This window comes from Bubalus kerabau, chromosome 10 (genome assembly GCF_029407905.1).
Source record: "Bubalus kerabau isolate K-KA32 ecotype Philippines breed swamp buffalo chromosome 10, PCC_UOA_SB_1v2, whole genome shotgun sequence".
Lineage (NCBI taxonomy): Eukaryota > Metazoa > Chordata > Mammalia > Artiodactyla > Bovidae > Bubalus > Bubalus kerabau.
Window position 1 is genome coordinate 7,331,073 of NC_073633.1, and position 21,730 is coordinate 7,352,802.

Sequence of the window (21,730 nt, forward strand, 5' to 3'; positions counted from 1 at the left end):
GTGACTTGAAACAGAAAATTTGTATTTCTCACTTAAGCTAGATACACACAGTTGGTTGGCAAAAGGCATCAGATCATTTTAGTTTGATGGAGGCAAAACCATCTTGCTGATGCTGCTGCTAAGTCACTTAAGTCGTGTCCGACTCTGTGCGACCCCATAGACGGCAACCCACCAGGCTCCCCCGTCCCTGGGATTCTCCAGGCAAGAACACTGGAGTGGGTTGCCATTTCCTTCTCCAATGCATGAAAGTGAAAAGAAGTGAAGTTGCTCAGTCGTGTCCAACTCTTAGCGACCCCATGGACTGTAGCCTACCAGGCTCCATCCATGGGATTTTCCAGGCAAGAGTACTGGAGTAGGGTGAGATTATTTAGGGTGCAATTTAGTAGAGGGGGAGAGAGGTAGAAATTTCTTGCCCTGGCAATTAAATGCTTCTGCCCCAAAGGGACGTATTTTCACTCACATTTCACATAGCCACATAATTTCATGGGATGGACTGCATTCAGTGGACCCTTAACAATTGAGATAATCTCAAATTCTCAATCAATCATGGCATTAAGATCAAAGTCCAGGATCTATGAATGATACAAAGTATTCTTCCTATCAAAGGATAATGTGTAGTGGTTGTCAGATTCAGCTGTGATTACTATTGATTCTAAGAATTCTGAAATAAAAACACAAGTTACCTCACCTGGCCTCATGCCACATATGCAATATATATGGTGGCATGAAAAAGGATAACAGTAATAAACAACCCCATAGCCTCAACTAGACAGACCTTTGTAGGCAAAGTAATGTCTCTGCTTTTAAATATGCTGTCTGTGTTGGTCATAACTTTTCTTCCAAGGAGTAAGCGTCTTTTAATTTGTGATGAAAAAAAATGAAAGATACACAATAGTGTTTCTTTGTACCTTTTCTGAAATCCACTGGCATATATGGTCAGGGCCACATACTCTAGGAGTGAGGACTGCTCATTAGTAAGGCCCTGAAAATACTCTTAGGAAGAGATCCCTTGCTCATTGTTGTCTATGGCCCTTAGCTCTGTCCTAAAAGTGACAATTTCTTGAGCATCTTTATAGGTTACCATTTGGATTGGGAAGTTGTGGTTCATGAATTAGGTTTTTTGAGGTGAAATTAAAATAATGTTTAATGAGACCAAATTTACTTGGCTGGGAATTGGCAGCACTTGAATCACTAACTGGTTTACTCAGTTAATTTGAAGTTCTCCTTCCAACCAAATGTGGATATAACACTGGTATCATTCATTTATTCAACAAACATTTACTGAGAGCTTGCATTATATTGGTTGCCATTCTAAGATATATTAGTGATCAAAATAGGCAAAGATTGCTATCCTTATACAACCTGTATCCTATGAACAAGAGAAGCATTACTCACTCAATCTAAAGGTAATGTTTCCTCTCTCAGTTCAGTTGCTCAGTCGTATCTGACTCTTTGCAAGCCCATGAAATGCAGCACACCAGGCTTCCCTGTCCATCACCAATTCCTGGAGGTTGCTCAAATTCATGTCCATCGAAATCGGTGATGCCATCTAACCATCTTATCCTCTGTCGTCCCCTTCTCCTCCTGCCTTCAAACTTTCCCAGCATCAGGGTCTTTTCAAATGAGTCAGTTCTTTGCATCAGGTAGGTCAAGTATTGTTGTTTCAGCTTTAGCATCAGTCCTTCCAATGAATATTCAGGACTGATTTCCTTTAGGATGGACTCATTGGATCTTCTTGCAGTCCAATGGGCTCTCAAGTCTTCTCCAACACCACAGTTCAAAAGCATCAATTCTTTGGTGCTCAGCTTTCTTTATAGTGCAACTCTCACATTCGTACATGGCTACTGGAAAAACCATAGCCTCGACTAGACGGATCTTTGTAGGCAAAGTAATGTCTCTGCTTTTTAATATGCTGTATAGGTTGGTCGTAACTTTTCTTCCAAGGAGCAAGCATCTTTTAATTTCATGGCTGCATTCACCATCTGCAGTGATTTTGGAGTCCCAAAAAATAAAGTCTCTCATTGTTTCCATTATTTCCTAATCTATTTGCCATGAAGTGATGGGACTGGATGCCATGATCTTAGTTTTCTGAATGCTGAGTTTTAAGCTAACTTTTTCACTTTCCTCTTTCACTTTCATCAAGAGGTTCTTTAGTTCTTCTTCGCTTTCTGCCATAAGGGTGGTGTCATCTGCATATCTGAGGTTATTGATATTTCTCCTGGCAATCTTGAATCCAGCTTGTGCTTTATCCAGCCCCAGATTTTGCATGATGTATTCTGCATATAAGTTAAATAAGCAGGGTGACAATATATAGCCTTAATGTACTCCTTTCCTGATTTTGAACCAGTTTGTTGTTCCATGTCCAGTTCTAACTGCTGCTTCTTGACCTCCATACAGATTTCTCAGGAGGCAGGTAAGGTTGCCCAGTATCCCCATCTCTTTCAGAATTTTCCACAGTTTGTTGTGATCTACACAGTCGAAGGCTTTTGCATAGTCAATAAAGCAGTAGATGTTTTTCTGGAACTCTCTTGCTTTCTCAATGATCCAGTAGATGTTGGCAATTTGATCTCTGGTTCCTCTGCCTTTTGAAAATCCAGCTTGAACATCTGGAAGTTCATGGTTCACGTACTGTTGAAGCCTGGTTTGGAGAATTTTGAGCGTTACTTTGCTAGCATGTGAGATGAGTGCAATTGTGCGGTAGTTTGAACATTCTTTGGCATTGCCTTTCTTTGAGATTGGAATGAAAACTGACCTTTTCCAATCCTGTGGCCACTGCTGAGTTTTCCAAATTTGCTGGTGTATTGAGTGTAGTACTTTCACAGCATCATCTTTTAGGATTTAAATAGCTCAACTGGTATTCCATCACCTCCACTAGCTGTTCATAGTGATGCCTCCTAAGGCCCACTTGACTTCACATTCCAGGATGTCTGGCTCTAGGTGAGTGTGAGTAATCACACCATTATAATTATCTGAGTTGTAAAGATCTTTTTTGTACAGTTCTTCTGTATATTCCTGCTACCTCTTCTTGACATCTTCTGCTTCTGTTAGGTCCATACCATTTCTGTCCTTTATTGAGCCCATCTTTGCATGAAATGTTCCCTTGGTATCTCTAATTTTCTTGAAGAGATCTCTTTCCCAGTCTTTCCCAGTCTATTGTTTTCCTCTATTTCTTTGCATTGATCACTGAGGAAGGCTTTCTTATCTCTCCTTGCTATTCTTTGGAACTCTGCACTCAGATGCCTATGTCTTTCCTTTTCTCCTTTGCATTTAGCTTCTCTTCTTTTCTCAGCTATTTGTAAGGCCTCCTCAGACTACCATTTTGCCTTTTTGCATTTCTTTTTCTTGGGGATGGTCTTGATCACTGCCTCCTGTACAATGTCACGAACCTCCGTCCATAGTTCTTCAGGCACTCTATCAGATCTAATCCTTTGAATCTATTTGTCACTTCCACTGTTTAATTGTAAAGAACTTAGGTCATACCTGAATGGTCTAGTGGTTTTCCCTACTTTCTTCAGTTTAAGTCTGAATTTGGCAATAAGGATTACATGATCTGAGCCATAGTCAGCTCCCAGTCTTGTGTTTGCTGACTGTATACAGCTTCTCCATCTTTGGCTGCAAATAATATAATCAATCTGATTTTGATATTGAGCATCTGGTGATGTCCACGTGTAGAGTCATCTCTTGAGCTGTTGGAAGAGGGTGTTTGCTATGACCAGTGCATTGTCTTGGCAAAACTCTGTTAGCCTTTGATGTGCTTCATTTTGTACTCCAAGGCCAAAATGCCTGTTACCCTAGGTATCTCTTGACTTCTTACTTTTGCCTTTCAGTCCCTTATGATGAACAGTACATCTTTTTTGGGTATTAGTTCTAGAAGGTCTTGTAGGTCCTGATAGAACCATTCAACTTCAGCTTCTTCAGCATTACTGGTCGGGGCATAGATTTGGATTTACTATGATATTGAATGGTTCGCCTTGGAAATAAACAGAGATCATTCTGTCATTTTGAGATTGTGCCCAAGTACTGCATTTCAGACTCTTCTGTTGACTATGATGGCTACTCCATTTCTTCTAAGGGATTTTTGCCCACTGTAGTAGATATAATGGGCATCTCAGTTAAATTCACCCATTCCAGTCCATTTTAGTTCACTGATTCAGCTCTCATAGTTTTCTCTTTTTCTTCTTTCTGGCTATCTCAAAATTCTTGAGTAAGTTAGCTGATCAAGAGGGTAATATTAATACTTTGATTGGCTAGTTGACCCATGTTCAAACATTGTGCCTAAATATGAATAACAACTTTTTTATAACTTAAAAACATTTAGTCCTTTTTAGATATTCACTATCTATGAAGAATACCAGGGATGGCAGAACCTGGTGGGCTGCCGTCTATGGGGTCGCACAGAATCGGACACGACTGAAGCGACTTAGCAACAACAACATATTAATGAGTGCATGCTAAGTCACTTTAGTCATGTCTGACTCTTTGTGACCCCATGAACTGTAGCCCACCAGGTTCCTCTGTCTATGAAATTTTTCAGGCAAAAATATTGGAGTCAGTTACCATTCACTTCTCTAGGGGATCTTCCTCGTCCAGGGATTGAACCCAGATCTCCTGCATTGCAGGCAGACTCTTAACCATTTGAGCCACCAGGGAAGCCATGTACAGGGAGGGCTCAGGGTAGGTGTGGATAATTCATGTAAAACAGTTTGCATAGGTTTTCTGGAAAGAAAATTTCCCACCTGATAGTTCCACTTGCTTTTCTGACAAACAGTATTTCTGTCCTGGTAAGCACTGCTTTCCTCTGGGTGTCCTGTTCTCAGTTGATATCACACACATCAGATCTGTAAGTATACTGGAAACCATCTGGTCCAAATGTCTTATTCTGCAGACGTGACATTTGAGGGCTGGAAATTTAAAGAAGCTTGGTTTACGTCTTCAGAGTGTCTGACTGCCTTTGTCAGATGTAAGATTAATTGTAACAGATTTCACCTGAAAAGCAGATGAAAATCAAATCAAATCATTTCTTGACTTCCCTTCCCCCTACCTCAGGGCATGATGTTCCAACACTGAGTCTTCCAATTGATGTTTACTTGTGGTATATCTCTCCGTGGAAGATGTAGCACTTACACCAGTCAGAAAGGGCTTTGTTGAAAGCAATAGTAAACACCAACACAGCAGTGACTTTAAAAAGACACTGATTTCTCTCTCTTATAAAAGACATGCAGAGATAGGCTGCTCAGGGGTGGTGAGCCAGCAATCTGCATGTTTCAGGTCCTTCTTGCTCAGCTCTCCACCATCCCTGGAGTGTGGCCCTTGTCCTCCTATCCAGGTTGGCTTGTCTGTCCATCATATCTGTATTCTAGACAGCAGGATTTTGGAAAGAGAAGAAAGAGGTAAAATATGAATGTTACTGAGTCAGTGTCAGTCAGGTGTGATCAGAAAAGCAGGACTAGTAAGAGTGAAGTAAATAGGGGATTTATTTGAGGGACTTGACCTTCCAAACTGTGGGTATGGGTTAAACTGTTTCTGTTCTGCTGTGCTGGTTTTGTGTATGGGTGCTGAGCCTGAGGAGAGCAGGGCAGGCCATCTGAAAGATGGACGTGTTCATGGTCAGTTTTATGTGTCACCTTGGTAAGGCTGCCACCCCCTGTCATTCAGCCAGGTGCTGTGTAGGGATTTTGTATTTGTGACTGAAGTCTATAATCAGTTTAAGTAAGGAAGATTATCCTTGGTAATCTGGGTAGGACTGATTCAATCCGTCAAAAGGCAGAACCGAGGCTGCCCAGAAGAAGAAATTCCACCTCCCGACTGCAGCTTCCCTTCATGTCTGTGAGGTCCAGCCTGCCCTTCCTGATGGCCTACCTAACAGACAGCTGGCTTTCAGTGGAAGACAGTTCCTCGTAATGACTCTCTGAATTTGTATCTCCTGCTGGTTCTGTGTCTCTGGCAAAACCCTGATGGCACAGACTTTGGGGGAGAGAAACAAGGATGCCCTGGAACCCACGCAGAGGAAGTAGAAGCTGCATTCATCTTTAACTGCCTCCAAGCCTCCAGCTGCAAGGAGGCTGGTGGAAAGCTGGCTTTGTCATGCAGCTAACCCACCTTGTCCAGGAGCTAGAGAAGCAGCAGGATCCAGCAGGGAGGGGACTGCGGCAGGCCCAGCTGCTCTGTCATGCTGACAGGACAGGACGAGCCAGCAGATCTGTGACACGGTGCGCCAGCTGCAAGGGCCCCCGACTTTCCTGTGACCTTCCTAGTGTAGCCATGGCTGCCGCTGCACTTCTGCCTTCTTGACCTTGTGGGAATGTCTCCTGAGCCCATCCTAGTCCAGGACCAAACTAGAGGAGGGGAGCTTGGGAAACACTGCTCCACTTGAGCTAGGCTGACACAGTATAAAACCACCACCACCAAGGTATCTCTGGGGAGGTTTTTTGGAAGCTCCCAGATGCCGATGTATTTTATAGCTCCTTGGCTGGATCGAGCAGAGCGTATTTGGCTGTATGTCTCAAAATGACAGGTTCTCTTCTTTTGAAAGGGAGGACGAACTTGGGGTTGCTAACTAATCCTTTCAGTCAGAGGACTACTCTTTACAGGACGCAGTTCCTATCTTCTGAAGCCTAATTTTTAGGAGGGGAAATAATATATTGTACAAACCTGTGTGTTAAGCTTCGTAAACAGAAACACTTCCCCTTCATCAGTTCAGTTCAGTCGCTCAGTCGTGTCCGACTCTTTGTGACCCCATGGACTGCAGCACTCCAGGCTTCCCTGTCCATCACCACCTCCCGGAGATTGCTCACGTGTCCATAGGGTCGGTGATGCCATCCAACTATCTCATCCTTGGTCGTCCCCTTCTCCTCGTGCTGTCAGTCTTTCCTAGCATCAGGGTCTTTAACACTGAGTCAGTTCTTTACATCAAGTGGCCAAAGTATTGGAGCTTCAGCATCAGTCATTCCAATGAATATTCAGGACTTCCCCTTCATGGTCCCTTGGAAACCTTCATGGAGTGTTTTTATGTAAAAAAAAAAAAAAAATACCTTTCATATATAAAGTATGATTCCCAGGACAGCAGTGAAGCACTATCAGCAGGTGATTCTGTACCCTAGGTATCAGAGGATATCTTCAATAGATTAGCAGCAGCACTTCTTAAAAGCCTTGAGGGGATGCTTTCTTCTCAGGAAGAAGAAAATGCAGGGTCAGCGACCAGGGACTTCAGTAAATGGAATGCCTTTGGGGCTCTGCTTTAGTACAATGCAAAGGAAATCATGGATTTACATAGACAAAATGCCTCTTTGTGTGTACGAATTCAACCAAATCAACTCCAGTACATATATTATGTAAGACATATATTATGTCTATGGAGCTTTATCACAGGCCAGGCACTGGTCTAAGCAAGGCACTGGTCTAAGCAATGTAAGTAGATTAGCACATGAAAACTCACTAGAACCTCAGAGTATTTACTATCACTATTATTCATATTTTACAGATAAGGAAGTGCAGCACACAAAATAAATTCAACAAGAGGTTGAACTCAAGACTGATACTCTGGAGCCCTTCTCTTACATTTCCCCGATTCACTCCTGGGTCCTGACTCATCCCAGAAATAATACATCCAGTACCCTCTCTGTTCTAAGTAAGGCCGGAAAGTGAATACAGGAAAAAGTGTTTCAGCAAAAACAAACACTTAAAGCAAGAGTTTCCCCTCAGCCTACAAATAACTGCAAAATTAATTATATGCCCTATTTTAGAATTGTTCTGATTAAATACAGTGAAATAAATAGTAACCTCTTACTATTTGGGGATGAGTTTTAAAGGAAAAACCCTGAAAGTGAAAGGGAAGAAGAGGTGAGGCTGGATGGGCTTAGCACCTCCAGTCAGACCTGGAGGAGTGCCCTGTGATGGGGTCCACGCTCGCTCCCCCCACACCTAGTGGACCGACAGAGCCCTTCTAGTTAAGGTCTGTGAGGGCAGATGTTTAATGCTCCTCTGAAGCACCTAGGAGTCCTCCGGGGAGTTGCACAGCCCCGGGGGCTCAAGAACTGTTTTGGGAAGGAGTACTTGAAAGAAGGGGGTTGGAAGGCAGCTATCAGTTTAGGGCTTTCCAGACTGGTGCACTGTGCTCCATGCTATGCTAAAGGTGGGACTCAGATGTTGTTTTCTCCTGTGTCAGTATCCACTGGGGCCAAGAACCCATATATGACACCGTAACTGGCCTGTTTTTTAATAGGGGAAGGGGTGTCATTGTGGGATTTGACCCAGAAACCAGCCAGAGGTGTGTATTATGCTGACAGCCAGCTCTGAGACCCCTGGTAAGAAGGCAATCAGATAGCAAAGGATATGATTCTTCATTGCCCTTGAAGTCACTTCGAACCTGTGATGACCATGTGACTGATTAAAAACCCAGACAGGTTGAGTGTTGCAGAAAATATGAAATAAGCCTGAAGCCTGTAAATCCACGGAGGAATTTTTTTTTTTTCTAGGCAGCTGATAACAGAAGGTCTCCAGCATGATAAACTGCCTGCCTGCAATTCAACTGTATCAAAATCCTCTTGGCTCTCTTAAAAATAAATAAAATTGGAAATGGAAACGTGTGAAGACATACTGAACAGTAGCAACAAGATTCCGAACGCTAGAGACATTTTGCCATTCACAGAATTCAGGAAAACAGCCTATCTGTGGAAGGCTCTCCCAGCTCCAAAGGCTGAGCGCGGCTTGGTGAGTTCCCCGCCGCTGCTGGAAGTGAGCTATAAATAGAGCGGGGCGGGAAGCGCCCTGCTCAGGGGGCGGGCTGGAGATCCCCGGCTCTCCGCTCCCCACCCTCCGCCTGCGGCGCGCGCTCCCGGACGGGGAAGCCTGCGCGGCGGGCCTGCCGCCTTAACCCTCGCCATTCCGGGTAGCTCCGGGAAACAGCTACCGGCGGGGAGGGCGTGATGGCGAACCGGCTGGGAAGGGAAACGGAGACACGCTTCTCACCTGGGCCTGGCAACCCTCCACCAGGGATCTCTCCACCCCCTTCTCTTGCCCTTCGAGCTTTGGTTAACCCTTGAAATCCGGCCTTGAAATACACAAGAGGGGGTTTGCTCCCTGACTTGAAGTCGAGCGGCTGAAATCCAGATCTTTTAAAACCATCCCAAATTTGGTTTGAGGAATCATGTTGGCTGTCCTATTTCAGCGTGGCGTACCCTCCCCCGTGCTGCTCTGGACAGTTCCTTTCCTCGGGAGGGAACTGTCAAGCGAGGTGTGTGTGTGTGCGCGCGCGTGTGTTGTTTTCGGCGCATGCACACCCCTCGGTAGCCTCAAGGTCGGCAATACCCTGAGCTTTCCCGGCCCCCCGCCGTCCGGGCTCGGCCCTGCCAGGCAGGGACGGAGAGAGAGGGAGTCCCCCGTCCCGGCAGGGCGTTCTGCGAGCGGTTTCAGCGTCCAGCAAGGTCGGTGCTGAAGCAGGGCCGGGCGCGGGGAAGCTGGGCTCCGGAGGGTGGACCCCGAACAGCCGCCACTGGGCGGCAGGGACCCGGCCGGGCCGCTCGGCGCGCCAGGACTCCCCCGGGGGTGCTCGGAGACCCCGGAGAGGAGGAGCGGGGAGGGGCGCGGGGCTCTCCCAGGCCGCGAGCTGTCCCGGAATTTGAAGACCGGAGAGGCAACTGGTTCCTGGCCAGGACTCCTGATTTCTTCTCAGATGGAAACAGTTTCTCCAGGTGAACCTGCTGGAATTCTCAATGGAGTCTCACTCGGGTTTAGCCTCCTGGTACATTTAACCGAGGCCGCATTTATCCCCGTGAGAAGAGGAAGGTGCCAAATGGAGCGGGGCTGTCGGTTGCAGAACACGGTAAGCTGGAGACGAAGGTGGCATTGCCAGGGGCTGGGGTGGGGTGGTGGGGCACAGATTTAATGGGACCCTCCTCTCCCAGCCAAGATGGTGAAAGGAAGTTTGCCTTGGTCTTCTACTCCCGTTCACCCTCCCAGGCCTTCTCTGCTTTATCTTTTCCCTGCCTCCACTCCTAAGTTAAAAAGAAACATTCCCCTGGGTGGGTGGGTGGTGGAGAGACTCCCTTACGTTCTTATTTTCGGCATGTTCAGGTTCTAGGCTAGTCGCAGATGCCACAGTGCGACCTGAAATTTCCCATCGCCCCTCCTTCTCTTCCACCTCTCCTCCCTTCTCCCTTGACTGAGTTCCCTGCTCCCCTCTTTCCTGATGCAGCCTACTTTTCTTTCTTTATCATCCTCCTTTCTAAGTTTCCTTTTCTCTCTTCAAAAATTTGAACCATAAGGCAGGGAGGGAGGCGGGAATGTTGTGACTGTAATGTACTGCTGGAGTGATAGGGTGATGTGTTGATGGTTTATGAAGCATTTATTCATCAACCATTGTTGAGCACTCACTCTGCACACTTCTTCCTGTATTCAATGACCAGACCATTTTCTCAAAAATAAACTGCCCCTCAGCTTTTCCCTGAGAACCTCTCTGCTTTCCTCTAGGCTGCAGGAGTGGACGTCTGCAGGACAGGAGGAAGAAGAGGGAGTGTCTTAGATCCAGGCTAGTTGGGTGCCTCTATGCTCTCACTCCTTGGAGGCCTGATAATTAATCACACATTAATCATGTAACCATTTATCAAGCACTCACTGTGTTTGTGGTATTGTTCTAAGAACTTTACAAGTATTCACTCATTTAAACCTCGTAACAACCCCAAGGTAATGACTACTATTATTTTTTACACGTGACATAGGAACGGAAGATTTAAATAATTTGTTCATGATCACACAACTATTAAGTGGGAGAGCTGCGATTGGAACACAGAACATCAGACTCTGGATCACAACTCTTTATTATATATCTGTGTCCTTAGATATTTGCCCATCTATCTGAGATGGATGAACAAGGCAACCCAAATCCTTGGAGTCTGTATTTTAGTTAAGGGAAACAAACAATATATTCAGCAGATAGACTGGATAACTTCAGGCAGTGGTAGATGCCACAAAGGAAAGAGAACAGAGTTTGTACTAGGGAGTGGCGACCTTCACGTCAAGAATAGAGAGGGACATTCTCTTTGTGGTGGGAACTTTCAGGCTGAGACCTTAAAGCACTGAGGAAAGGAAGTACAAATAGCTAGTGAATGTGTACTAGTTATTAACTTTAGTAATTACAGGAATGCAAATCAAAGTCATGGGATACTCAACCCATTTGGTTGGCCTTGAATTAAGAAGTTTGAAAATATCAAGTGATTTAAGAGGATGTAGATGCACAGGACCTTCCAACATTGCTGATGGGAATGTAAACTGGCACAATGACTTTGGGAAATGTTTGGCATTGTGCCCTAATTTGAACATTTGTACACCTGTGATCCAATTGTTCAACTCACTCCTAGATTTATATATATTAAAAACTCTTGGATTCGTTCAACAGGAGACATGTATATGAACATTCATAACAGTCTGATTTTAATGAAAGTCTGGAGAGAACTCCGATGCCCATCACCAAGGAATAGATAAGCAGTGTAATATTTTCACTAAGAGGAATATTATACAGCAGTCAAAATGGATTAACTGGGTGACACATAACAATATGATTGCATACAAGCTATAGAATATTAAGTGAAAATTGGCTGAAAGATTACATACCGCAAGACAATCTCATAATGTTGAAAATTAACAAAAAACCCTACCACTTAGGAATATATGTAGATGCATATACAAAAATAGGAAATTTATGAAAATACGAAAGCAAGACAATAAGACTCTGAGATTTGTACTTGTGGTTACCTTAGATGGGGAGAAGCCAGGTGACCATGTGGTTCCTTAGGGGTGAGTCAGTGGCAGGGTCTCACCTAGGTTTTGACTGGTAGGGCCAGGTCTGCTTGTTACATTGTTAAAAATAACTTGTAAATAATGAAAGGTGACAGGCCACGCATGCAGCTAATGAAAGTAAATGATGAATTAAACATTAAGACTAACCATGTTCTGTGTTGGAAAGGTAGGAAAGAACAGAAGTAACCGTGTTCTGTGTTGGAAAGGTAGGAAAGAACAGAAGTAGACACCTCAGTCTGGCAAAGGGAGGCTGATGTTTCTCAGAATGAGGAGGGCAGCCAGAGTCAGGGTTGGCCAGCAAATCAGACAGGTGGTCTGGAACCAGATCTTGCAGAGCCTTGTAGGTCAAGCTAAAGATTGAAGGGTTTTAAGGAGAGAGTGAAATAACATTGGATTTAAGGTTTTCAAAGGCTCCTCTGTGGCTGTGTGGAGAATAGACGATGGGAAGGGCACTTCAGAGGCCACTGTAGTAAGAAAGGAGAGGAGATGGCGTGGCTGCAGCTGTGTTTCTGCACGTTACTTACTGCATCGGGCACTAGCCTGGAGGTCAGGTGGAGGTCAAAATCTAGTTCTTGCTCCCTTGTCAGGAAACGTCCTTGTCACAGGGCTTTGAAGGCCTGGAGGAAGAGCACTGTTCTGAGATTGGTGCTCAGGGCTCTGTGGGTCAGCAGCAGCCCAGGGGGATCAGTGCCATGAGCATGGACTTGAAGAGAAGTTGATGGATTCGGGACACATGTTGAAGGTAGAATGGACAGGGCCTCTTGATGGATTAGAGACGGGTGTTAGGGAAAGAGAGGAGTCAAAAGTGACACCTGTGTTTTTTTTTTTTTTTTATTTGACTGTGAGGATATTGATGCTGTTTACAGCGAATGGAAAAAATCTTATTTTAAGTATATTAATTTTGAAATTCTGTTAGACAGTCAGGTGTACATGTCAGGTAGGGAGTTGGTTTGAGTGTGAACCTTGAAGGACAATCTGCGGCAAGAGACTTAAGTGTGGAAAGTATAAGCCTGTAGATGGTTGAGTCCAAATTCCTTCACTTAAGTTGTCACTGTCAGATTGTGAATTCCCTGGGGGCAGAGGAATTTTGTTTTTTTAATCCTCAGAGGAGGGTAAAGTAGAATAGGTTATCCATAAATATTGGTTGAATAGATACCAGAGGGATGCATCAACAGTGCAGAGGTGGAGAAATCGAGGGACCATGGAGGGAATGTCCTAGATGACCCTACCGGTGTCCAAAAGTTGAGGCTGTGTCCTTTCCTGTTCCTCCTGAGGCTGAAGCAAGTCTAATGGAGATGCCAACCCTTTAGGAAGATGTGACCCAGGGTCTTGGAGCCACTGTTCCATGTGGTACCCAAAGCTATTCAGAGCAGCCCCAAATGGCACAGACTAGAGAGTAAAGGAAAAGGATGGCCGGGAGAGCCGTGAGGGTCAGGGAGGCCAATGCAGAAGCACGGAGCTGGCACAGGTACTCAGCCAGGAACGCAGCAGAGCTTGCTGGGGCAGGGACAGGTGAAATCAGCAAGAGGAGAGAGGACCCAGAGGCTGAACCAAAGGAAAGGCAAGGGAGTTGTTACCAATGGAGCCATAGATTTGGTGTCAAGTCCAGTGTATATTATAAGCGTATTGATAATCACCAGCTACCTACCTTGGGGCTGGCCACAATCTTCTTATATGCCCCAGGTCCACAAGACCCCAAGCTGTGCTGTCCTTTGAGGCCTGTCCATCTCAGATACCCCATCCCATCATCCTGCGGAGCCTCCTGAGCAGCACTGGCCCCCACAATACCCTGCACAGCCAGGCTTGAGCTGACCTCCCTGACTACGCTTGTGCCAATAAGGTTCTCCCATGCCACCGTGCCATCACTCTGCCATCTAGTTCCCCAGCCGCCACCCTTGCACATTGCAGTTCGCGTCTCCTTACTTACCCGTCTCCTTCCTTTTGGCGAGGCCCTTGTGTCTATTCACTGGTGTATCTCTGGTCTGAGCAGAGACTGGCTTAAGGGACATTGCACAGGGATTGTGAAAAGCAGGAGGGAGGAGGAAAAATTCCCCTTTTTGTTTGGCTTTAAGATGATCAGGATGAGACCATCCCCTTCTCACTAAAGATAAACACACAAAGTCCTCTCTTTCCTTGGACAGCTGGATACAGTATTGCTTAAGAATGTAAACTTTGGAATAAAATCAACTGGAATTCATTTCAGGCCCTAACGCAAATAGCTAGGGGGGTCAGTTCTCAAAGACTCAGTTTTTTTCATCTGTCAAATGCAGAAAATAACAAAACCTCCCTAATGTTGTCATTGTGAGTTTTAAAGAAGGTAATGATGTGAAGCTTCTAAGCACAGTGCCCAGCATAAAATAGGGTCACTGTAAAGTTTAGGTATTGGGCTTCCCTGATAACTCCATTGGTAAAGAATCTGCCTGCAATGCTGCTGCTGCTGCTGCTAAGTCACTTCAGTCGTGTCTGACTCTGTGCGACCCCATAGACAGCAGCCCACCAGGCTCCCCCGTCCCTGGGATTCTCCAGGCAAGAACACTGGAGCGGGTTGCCCTTTCCTTCTCCAATGCCTGAAAGTGAAAGGTGAAAGTGAAGTTGCTCAGTCGTGTCCGACCCTCAGCGACCCCATGGACTGCAGCCCACCAGGCTCCTCTGTCCATGGGATTTTCCAGGCAAGAGTACTGGAGTGGGGTGCCATTGCCTTCTCCCGTCTGCAATACTGGAGACCCCAGTTCAGTTTCTGGGTTGGAAAGATCCACTGCAGAAGGGATAGGCTACCAACTCCAGTATTCTTGGGCTTCTTTGGTGGCTCAGCTGGTAAAGAGAATTCCATGGACTGTATGGTCCTTGGGGTCACAAAGAATCGGATATGACTGAGTGACTTTCACAGTTTAGATATTCATATTTTCTAAGACGTTTAATTGTCAATGCCTTCTTTATTGACGAACTTCAAGGAAATGCTTCTAATTCTGAGAATCAAGCCTCCTTATCCAGAGGTGCCTGTGCTCTGGCAGTGAGGTAGTAGGCATTTTTGGCAAAGGAAACATTTCCTGGGCATGTGGGCATTTGCTGTCTTATTCTTCACATTATGCCATGTAGTATTCCACTGTACATAATTCTTGGCCAGCCAGGAGTCTGAATAACAGTGATGATTCAGAATTTATTCATTCAGCATTTCATAAACTGTGATTGAATGTCTTACTATGTAAATGGAGATGCAGTGATGCCTAAGACACAGCCCCTGCTTTCAAGGAAATCACAGTCTGGTTAGGAAGGCAGACAAATAAACCGACAATGACAGTTCACATAGTCACAGGATTACTTCTGGTCCAGACCTCCACACCCCCACTTCTGCCCAGCCCTGGCAAGATGGGTGTGAACATAGTAATGTTACCGATCTGGGTCCTTGGACTCTTTAGTCAATAGAAACTGAGAAGAGGCCAGATGAGAATTTCAAGCAAGGCTTTATTGCGGTTCATGCTACAGCACAAGGGAATGAAAACAAGTAACAGGTGCCCTTGCTGGCACTCCAGGAGGATGGGCTGGTTCCTTAAGCGGGCCGAGGGAGGGCGGCAGGTCCATGGCTTGGGCTGTTCGGGTGACTTATGTGGCCTGCCCACACCCTTGGTGGTGCTTTGTGCAGGCATCATGCCCAGTATGCTGTTTTTGTTCCTCCCACCTCAGAAATGGCAGTTGGTTTGTGGCGTTTGTACCTTACTGTTTGTGATTTTCTCTGACTGCACAAGCCACAGTTATTTTTAGTCCCTTATAGTTTCTTTGTATTCTGCTACCGGAGAAGCCCTTTGTCCAGGTGCAAGCAGGTAAAGTGTCCCAGGTCCCAGGCTGTCTTAGTAATAGTCATGGTATTTGTAGATATATTTACAATGTACAAATCACGTTCGGGCTTCCCTAATAACCCAGTTGGTATAGATTCCATCTGCAATGCAGGAGACCCCAGTTCAATTCCTGGGTCTGGAAGATCAACTGGAGAAGGGATAGGCTATGACTCCAGTATTCTTGGGCTTCTCTGGTGGCTCAGCTGGTAAAGAATCTGCCTGCAATGAGGGAGACCTGGGTTTGATCCCTGGGTTGAGAAGATCCCCTGGAGAAGGGAAAGGCTACCCATTCCAGTATTCTGGCCTGGAGAATTCCACGGACTGAATAGTCCATGGGGTCGCAAAGAGTCCGACACGACTGAGCGACTTTCACTTTCACAAATCAGGTTCACTTTGAATTCTTTCTTTTGATTTTCGTAACAACTGTATAAGGTAGGTCGTGATCACTACTCATTTTATGAATGCAACCTAAGACTCCAGTGACCACTTGTGTTTACATTAAGTCAGGCTGTCTTGGGCCATGATCTGTCCTTCCAGCCTCTCCCACTGTCCCCGTGCAGAGGTCTGTCAAGTTCACCACCCTTGTGGACCGGGCTTTAGTCATGATTCTGAGTTTTTCTCCTTGGGTTTGACGGGCAGATTTAGCTTCCGTGTTGGGACCTGTGTTCTCTACAGACTTACACTGATGACTGATCCCACTCAGTTAGCCTTGGGCCACCCTTCTGATCTCTAGGACTCCATTGTGGTACTGGCCACTGGCCAAGAGGCAAAGCCCAGGGGAGGGTTGTAACAGCATCCCTGAGAAAGCCACAGGCACTGTGTTCATTAACTGTGCTTTTGAAGTGGGGAAGTGGAGGAAGTGACAGAAGAATCTCTTTGTTTCCCAGTTCCACAGTGATTCAGTCAGTTGTATTCCTGGATGTTTCTCCTAAAAAGGGAAAGAATATAGGAGTCACTTGAACCTCTTTAAAGATGGAATGACTTATTTACACTTTCTCAGAGATGTTTCACTGCAGTTAAGTCATTTATGAAATTCATAGAAGTCTTCTGATACAGGTTACATCATTGATTGAAATCTGCTTATGGTTATTTACACAAATAATTTTATGTGTTTAAATTTACTTGGGGAAAGTAAAATCTCACAGACTGGTCCTGTGACTGTAACACGGAAGAGTGAGTTTGTTGCTGAGAAAATGTGTTTTTCAAATCTATTGTGTTTTTCATCTTTGTGAAAGATGTTTTTTGGTGTTTTTGCTGCCCACAGAATGTGTGGGTGGGGCATCTCAGACACCTCCTGCCAGGCCTGCAGTGCAGCAAGAGGATGGTTTTGCCTGTAGCAGTTCAGAAATACTGAAGGAACAATCTCCTCCCCAGATCTCTAACCAGGATAACTTGGATTAGATTATTTTGTGAGGGGGAGGGGGATTGGTTAACAGGTCATTTTTTTTTAAATTTAAATATGATGTTTGTAAAACACAATATAAATAAAAGCCATACTTTATCGAAGGTGAGTTTTCAAAAGGGATTTTAAAATTCCATTTGCTTCAGTGTATTGAGGATCAAGCTATATGTTAATTGACTGGTAAAGAAATACTACTAAAAATTTCGTTCTATATTCAGGGAGACTGGTCTGAATTGTAAAAGGTCTGAACCACATTGTGAGTGCTTTATGAAATATCTTTGTTATACTTTCAGTTCATGCAGTAGTAGTACCAGCAGAGTGAATTGGATGAGAGTTTCCTCATGTGCAGGTAAAATTCATACGGACTTGTTAAAATCAGTTGAATATAAACAGGTTAGTCCTTCAACAAATCTCCTTTTGTTTCAAAGTGGTTAACATTTTAGGGTGTTAATTTGCTCAGCAGAACTTGCATTGTTCCTAAATAACTTCAGTTCAAGATAATTCAACAGAAACTACTTTCTAAACTACTGAAACCTAAATGATTTTTACTGTAAATTCAAATTGAAAACCAAGCATCCAGTCCCAGATAAGGTTGGTTTTCTGCTTAACTTTCAGGGAAAGATTTTTTTCCTTTCAGGTTGGAGAAAAAATTATCACCTGACTTGTAACCAACAGTTTTGATGTGTTCTAAAAGAGAAGAGCCTTGCCAGCTTCAAACAGCTGTGCTCAGCACACCCCTCATTCCAGACCCCAGCCTCTATTATAATATAAACAATTTTTATACAGCCCCTCAGATAAATGGCTGGCAAACACTATGTCCAAAATGTGATTATCATGTATATATCTGAAGATACTGGCTGCCCTTGGTCAAGGCATCTCTGGCAAATTAGCATTGAATCTTTCTGGTTTGTGTTTTATAATTTTACTGAAAAATAGAAACTGATCTTGCCTCATGTGGAATGGTAGAGATAGATGGAAATGAAAGCAGGACAAGCCAGACCAGTGCTTCTCAAATTCCTGTTTTTCAAAACACAGATTTCTAGGCCCTAATCTCAGATACTGTCTGTTAGAATTTTTCAAGACCCCATTTCTAACAAGGAGAAGGCAATGGCACCCCACTGCAGTACTCTTGCCTGGAAAATCCCATGGACAAAGGAGCCTGGTAGGCTGCAGTCCATGGGGTTGAGAAGAGTTGGACACAACTGAGTGACTTCACTTTCACTTTTCACTTTCATGCATTGGAGAAGGAAATGGCAACCCACTCCAGTGTTCTTGCCTGGAGAACCCCAGGGATGACAGAGCCTGGTGGGCTGCCGTCTGTGGGGTCACACACAGTCAGACACGACTGCAGCGACTTAGCAGCAGCAGCATTTTCTAACAAGCTCTCAGGTGATGCAAATGCTTGCAGGTTCATGGACCACACTTCAGGCAGCACTGGCCTACGTCATTAATTTCAAGGAAGCATAGGTGTTAACACTGAGAATGCACTTCAGAAACAAAACTCACAAGAACATGACTCTTCTTGCAGAGGGAGGGAAGGCAATGTTAGTGTGACCAGCCATCCAGTTGGGCCCTGACTGTCTTCGTTTTGAAACTGAAAGTCTTAGACTTTCAGGCCAACTAGATTGGTCATCTTCCAAGGCAGACTGGACTAGTGTATCACGGTAGCTTTGTGGTACTTTGAAGTGATGGGTGTTTGGCATAAATTTTAAACCCAGGAAAAACCAAAGCATGCTGTGAATTGACACGTAATCATATGCAACTAAGGATTGCCAGTCTGCATCTTCAGCTTTTCTAAATCTCTTAAGAGTTGTAGTGGATTGGGTGTTTCTAAACTTGTGTGCACGTTGGAATCACCTGGGGAATTAAAAAAAAAAAAGAACGGGATACCCGTGTTCTACCCTCTCCTGTATTGTGAACTAATTGGTTTAAGATGTGAACTGGGTGCTTCTAGGTTTGAAAGGTCCCCAGGTGATCCCAATCCATAGGCCAGTGGGGGCGTCACTGTGGTAGAGTTTCCGAGATGGCTGCCATCGACACGCCCTCCTTTCTGCTCTCTACCTGGTTGCCAGGGGGTATGTCAGTTTTCTGTCTTTTGACTTGCTTTGAACGATGAAATTTAATGACAGTGAAATCTGGGGCTTGTAGCCTGGTGGCACTGGGTTCCTCTCTCTTGGAAGCCAGCCTCCTTGTGAGAGGTCTGACTGTCCTGAGTTTGCTGTGAGGAAGCCCCAGCTTGCCTTGGGGAGAGCAAGTTGCTGCGTGAAGGAGCTGGGCACACATATATGAGAGGAGCTTTCTTGGACCTTCTAGTCTGGTCCAGCTAACAGCTAAATTTGGCGAAGTGAGTGACCCCAGTTGATGTCACCAGGATTTTGGAACCATGCCGGCAAGCCCCCCTCATCTTTGCCTGAAGTCATTTCATTTTGGGTGATTGGTTTTGGAATAATATATAGCTGAAACACAAGTGTATTTCTTGAACTTATTGGTAATAATAATGCAAAGGAGGCATTTTGGAAGGTTCTGTGTGAATGAGGAACAACTTATTTGTCATCCTGATCAAAGTACGATGCAAACTGAAACCATATTGCTGAATATTTGAAGGGGAAATAAAAATTACTATGTTAATAAAATTATTCATGATAGTGACAAAGATTTCACTGTTCTTATCGTAGTAGCTTCAACCGTGCCTTCTCTTAGGTTTTCTGAAAAAGCAGAGCCCAAGGCAGTGCTTAGAGTGCTATCAGTTCTTCTGGGCTGTGCAACCCAGAGTAGGAGGGTGATGAGGCACAAGAGTGTGTGATGTGATTCTGTGTAATGCTATGTATCGCCACACCTGCTGCGGTCTAAAAGCAGGGAGCTGTGCTAAGACACGCTGTGTCACTCTGCACCGGCTCAGTGTTTGGGCTCCCCTGGAAGCACTGCAGAAAGGAACAAAAACTTCGTGTAGTGCACAGAAGAGAAAAAGAGGAACTTAGCTTCCCGGCTCCTTCTAATTTCACCTCTCACTGATGAAATTTTACTCCCCAGGAAGTTAATTCTCTGTACTCCTGCCTCTCTGTGGCTGCTCAGGAATCTGGGCACCATGTCATAATCTTTTTCTGTATTTTTTGTTTGTTTGCTTGTTTTTACTAAAACATACTCTGAGGTATCTGACTTTGATACTGTTTTTGCAAATTACAAAATATAATTTGTTTTGGCAGATTATGGGCTTCCGTTGTGGCTCAGTGGTAAAGAATCTGCCTGCAATACAGGAGACCCCGGTTCAATTCCTGGGTCAGGAATATCCACTGGAGAAGGGATAGACTACCCTCTCCAGTATTCTTGGGCTTCCCTTGTGGCTCAGTGGTAAAGAATCTGCCTGCAATACAGGAGACCTGGGTTCGATCCCTGGGTTGGGAAGATCCCCTGGAAAAGGGAAAGACTACCCACTCCAGTATTCTGGCTTAGAGAATTCCGTGAACTATATAGTCCATGGGGTCGCAAAGAGTCAGACAGGACTGAACGACTTTCACTTCACTTCACACTTGCAAATTACATTCTGAGGCTGAAATGATCCGTTAATGTAGATCATCATTGTGCTTTTCGCCATGTGTTCAGTATCAATTCCAATATAAATACAATATTAGTCTTAACTGCTCTTCCCTTTCAATAATCTTACTGAACACCACCATATCCTTGGACTTTGGCAAACGTCAACTCCAAGAAGTTTGTTTTTATTTTACTGTTAGGCAGAGCCCAGTCTTTTCTCATATAGAGTGGAGTGTGTGTGCTTTCTAACCTTGAGAGAAGCAGGACGCCAATGAGCTGTCACTTCTGGACACCTATCCTTTTTGATGAGCTGTTAACTCTTTTTCTAGTCAAGTCTTTTTTGCAACAGGTAAAGAGATGAGGAGCAAAAACATGCCATGTTTAGTTATTTCATGAGGCTAGTAGGTCCTGAACATCGAGGGCTTTATGTAACTGATAGCACTGTATTTTGCAACCCAGTCCCACTCTAGTTGAAGGAGCCATTGTGTAGGAGAATCAAAAGCCTGTTGAATAGATTGAAGGATTTATTGTCAGTGTTGATTGGGGTGGGGGGCTTGTTTTCACTAGTTTCTCATCAGTTTGCTGCTGATTTTGTTCCTTTCAATTGTCTTTATGTATGTAAGTAGTGAAGATCATCTAACTCCAAAAAGGTAGGCAAACAAATCTTGTCTATAATTAAAGTCTGTGAAGTTAATCTGGCCATTGCCTTTCCTGTGGACAGGTAATCTCCCCTCCTATTTCCCATGACTGAGGTAACTGACTAGATCTGGTTATCAATTTTTCTTCTTTACTTGGGGCACAGAGAGGTGGACTTCCTCTCATTTTTATAGAAATATTTCTAAGTACTGAGCATGGGAAGACTCATGTGCCATCAATCATGTTATAGAAATTGGAGAACATCTCATGCCTTTGTTCCCTCCCCCTGTTGCAAAGTCCTAAGCCTATGGTATCATTGTTTTCCAGTGACAATTCCTAGGTTCACCTTATTCACAAATGAAGGAGATTTGGCATGCATTTAATGTCCAGATAGCCTATGCTTCCTATGAGGATGGATTTTCCAAATGTTCCCCTCAGCAAGTGGTAGATCTTTGGACTTAATTTTTTCTCCTGAATGGAAGGTATACTCTGTCTATGGACACACAGAGATATTGTTTTATTTAAGACTCCTAAG

At 44.5% G+C, this 21,730-nt stretch overlaps 1 protein-coding gene across 8 annotated transcripts in view; it reads left to right on the forward strand.

The window, feature by feature from the left end:
* The window catches only part of KCNN2 (potassium calcium-activated channel subfamily N member 2), a 582,895-nt gene that overhangs the window by 71,149 nt on the left and 490,016 nt on the right, over positions 1-21,730 (forward strand). For 4 of the 8 annotated variants that reach the window (XM_055536520.1, XM_055536523.1, XM_055536521.1 and 1 more), the window contains exon 1: positions 17,855-19,103. The gene's annotated coding sequence lies outside the window, so the exon portion shown is untranslated. Of the gene's footprint in view, positions 1-8,474; positions 9,423-9,670; positions 9,821-10,467; positions 10,681-17,854; positions 19,104-21,730 lie in introns of those variants that run through there. The other 4 variants (XR_008698718.1, XM_055536519.1, XR_008698719.1 and 1 more) reach the window with 3 other exon arrangements.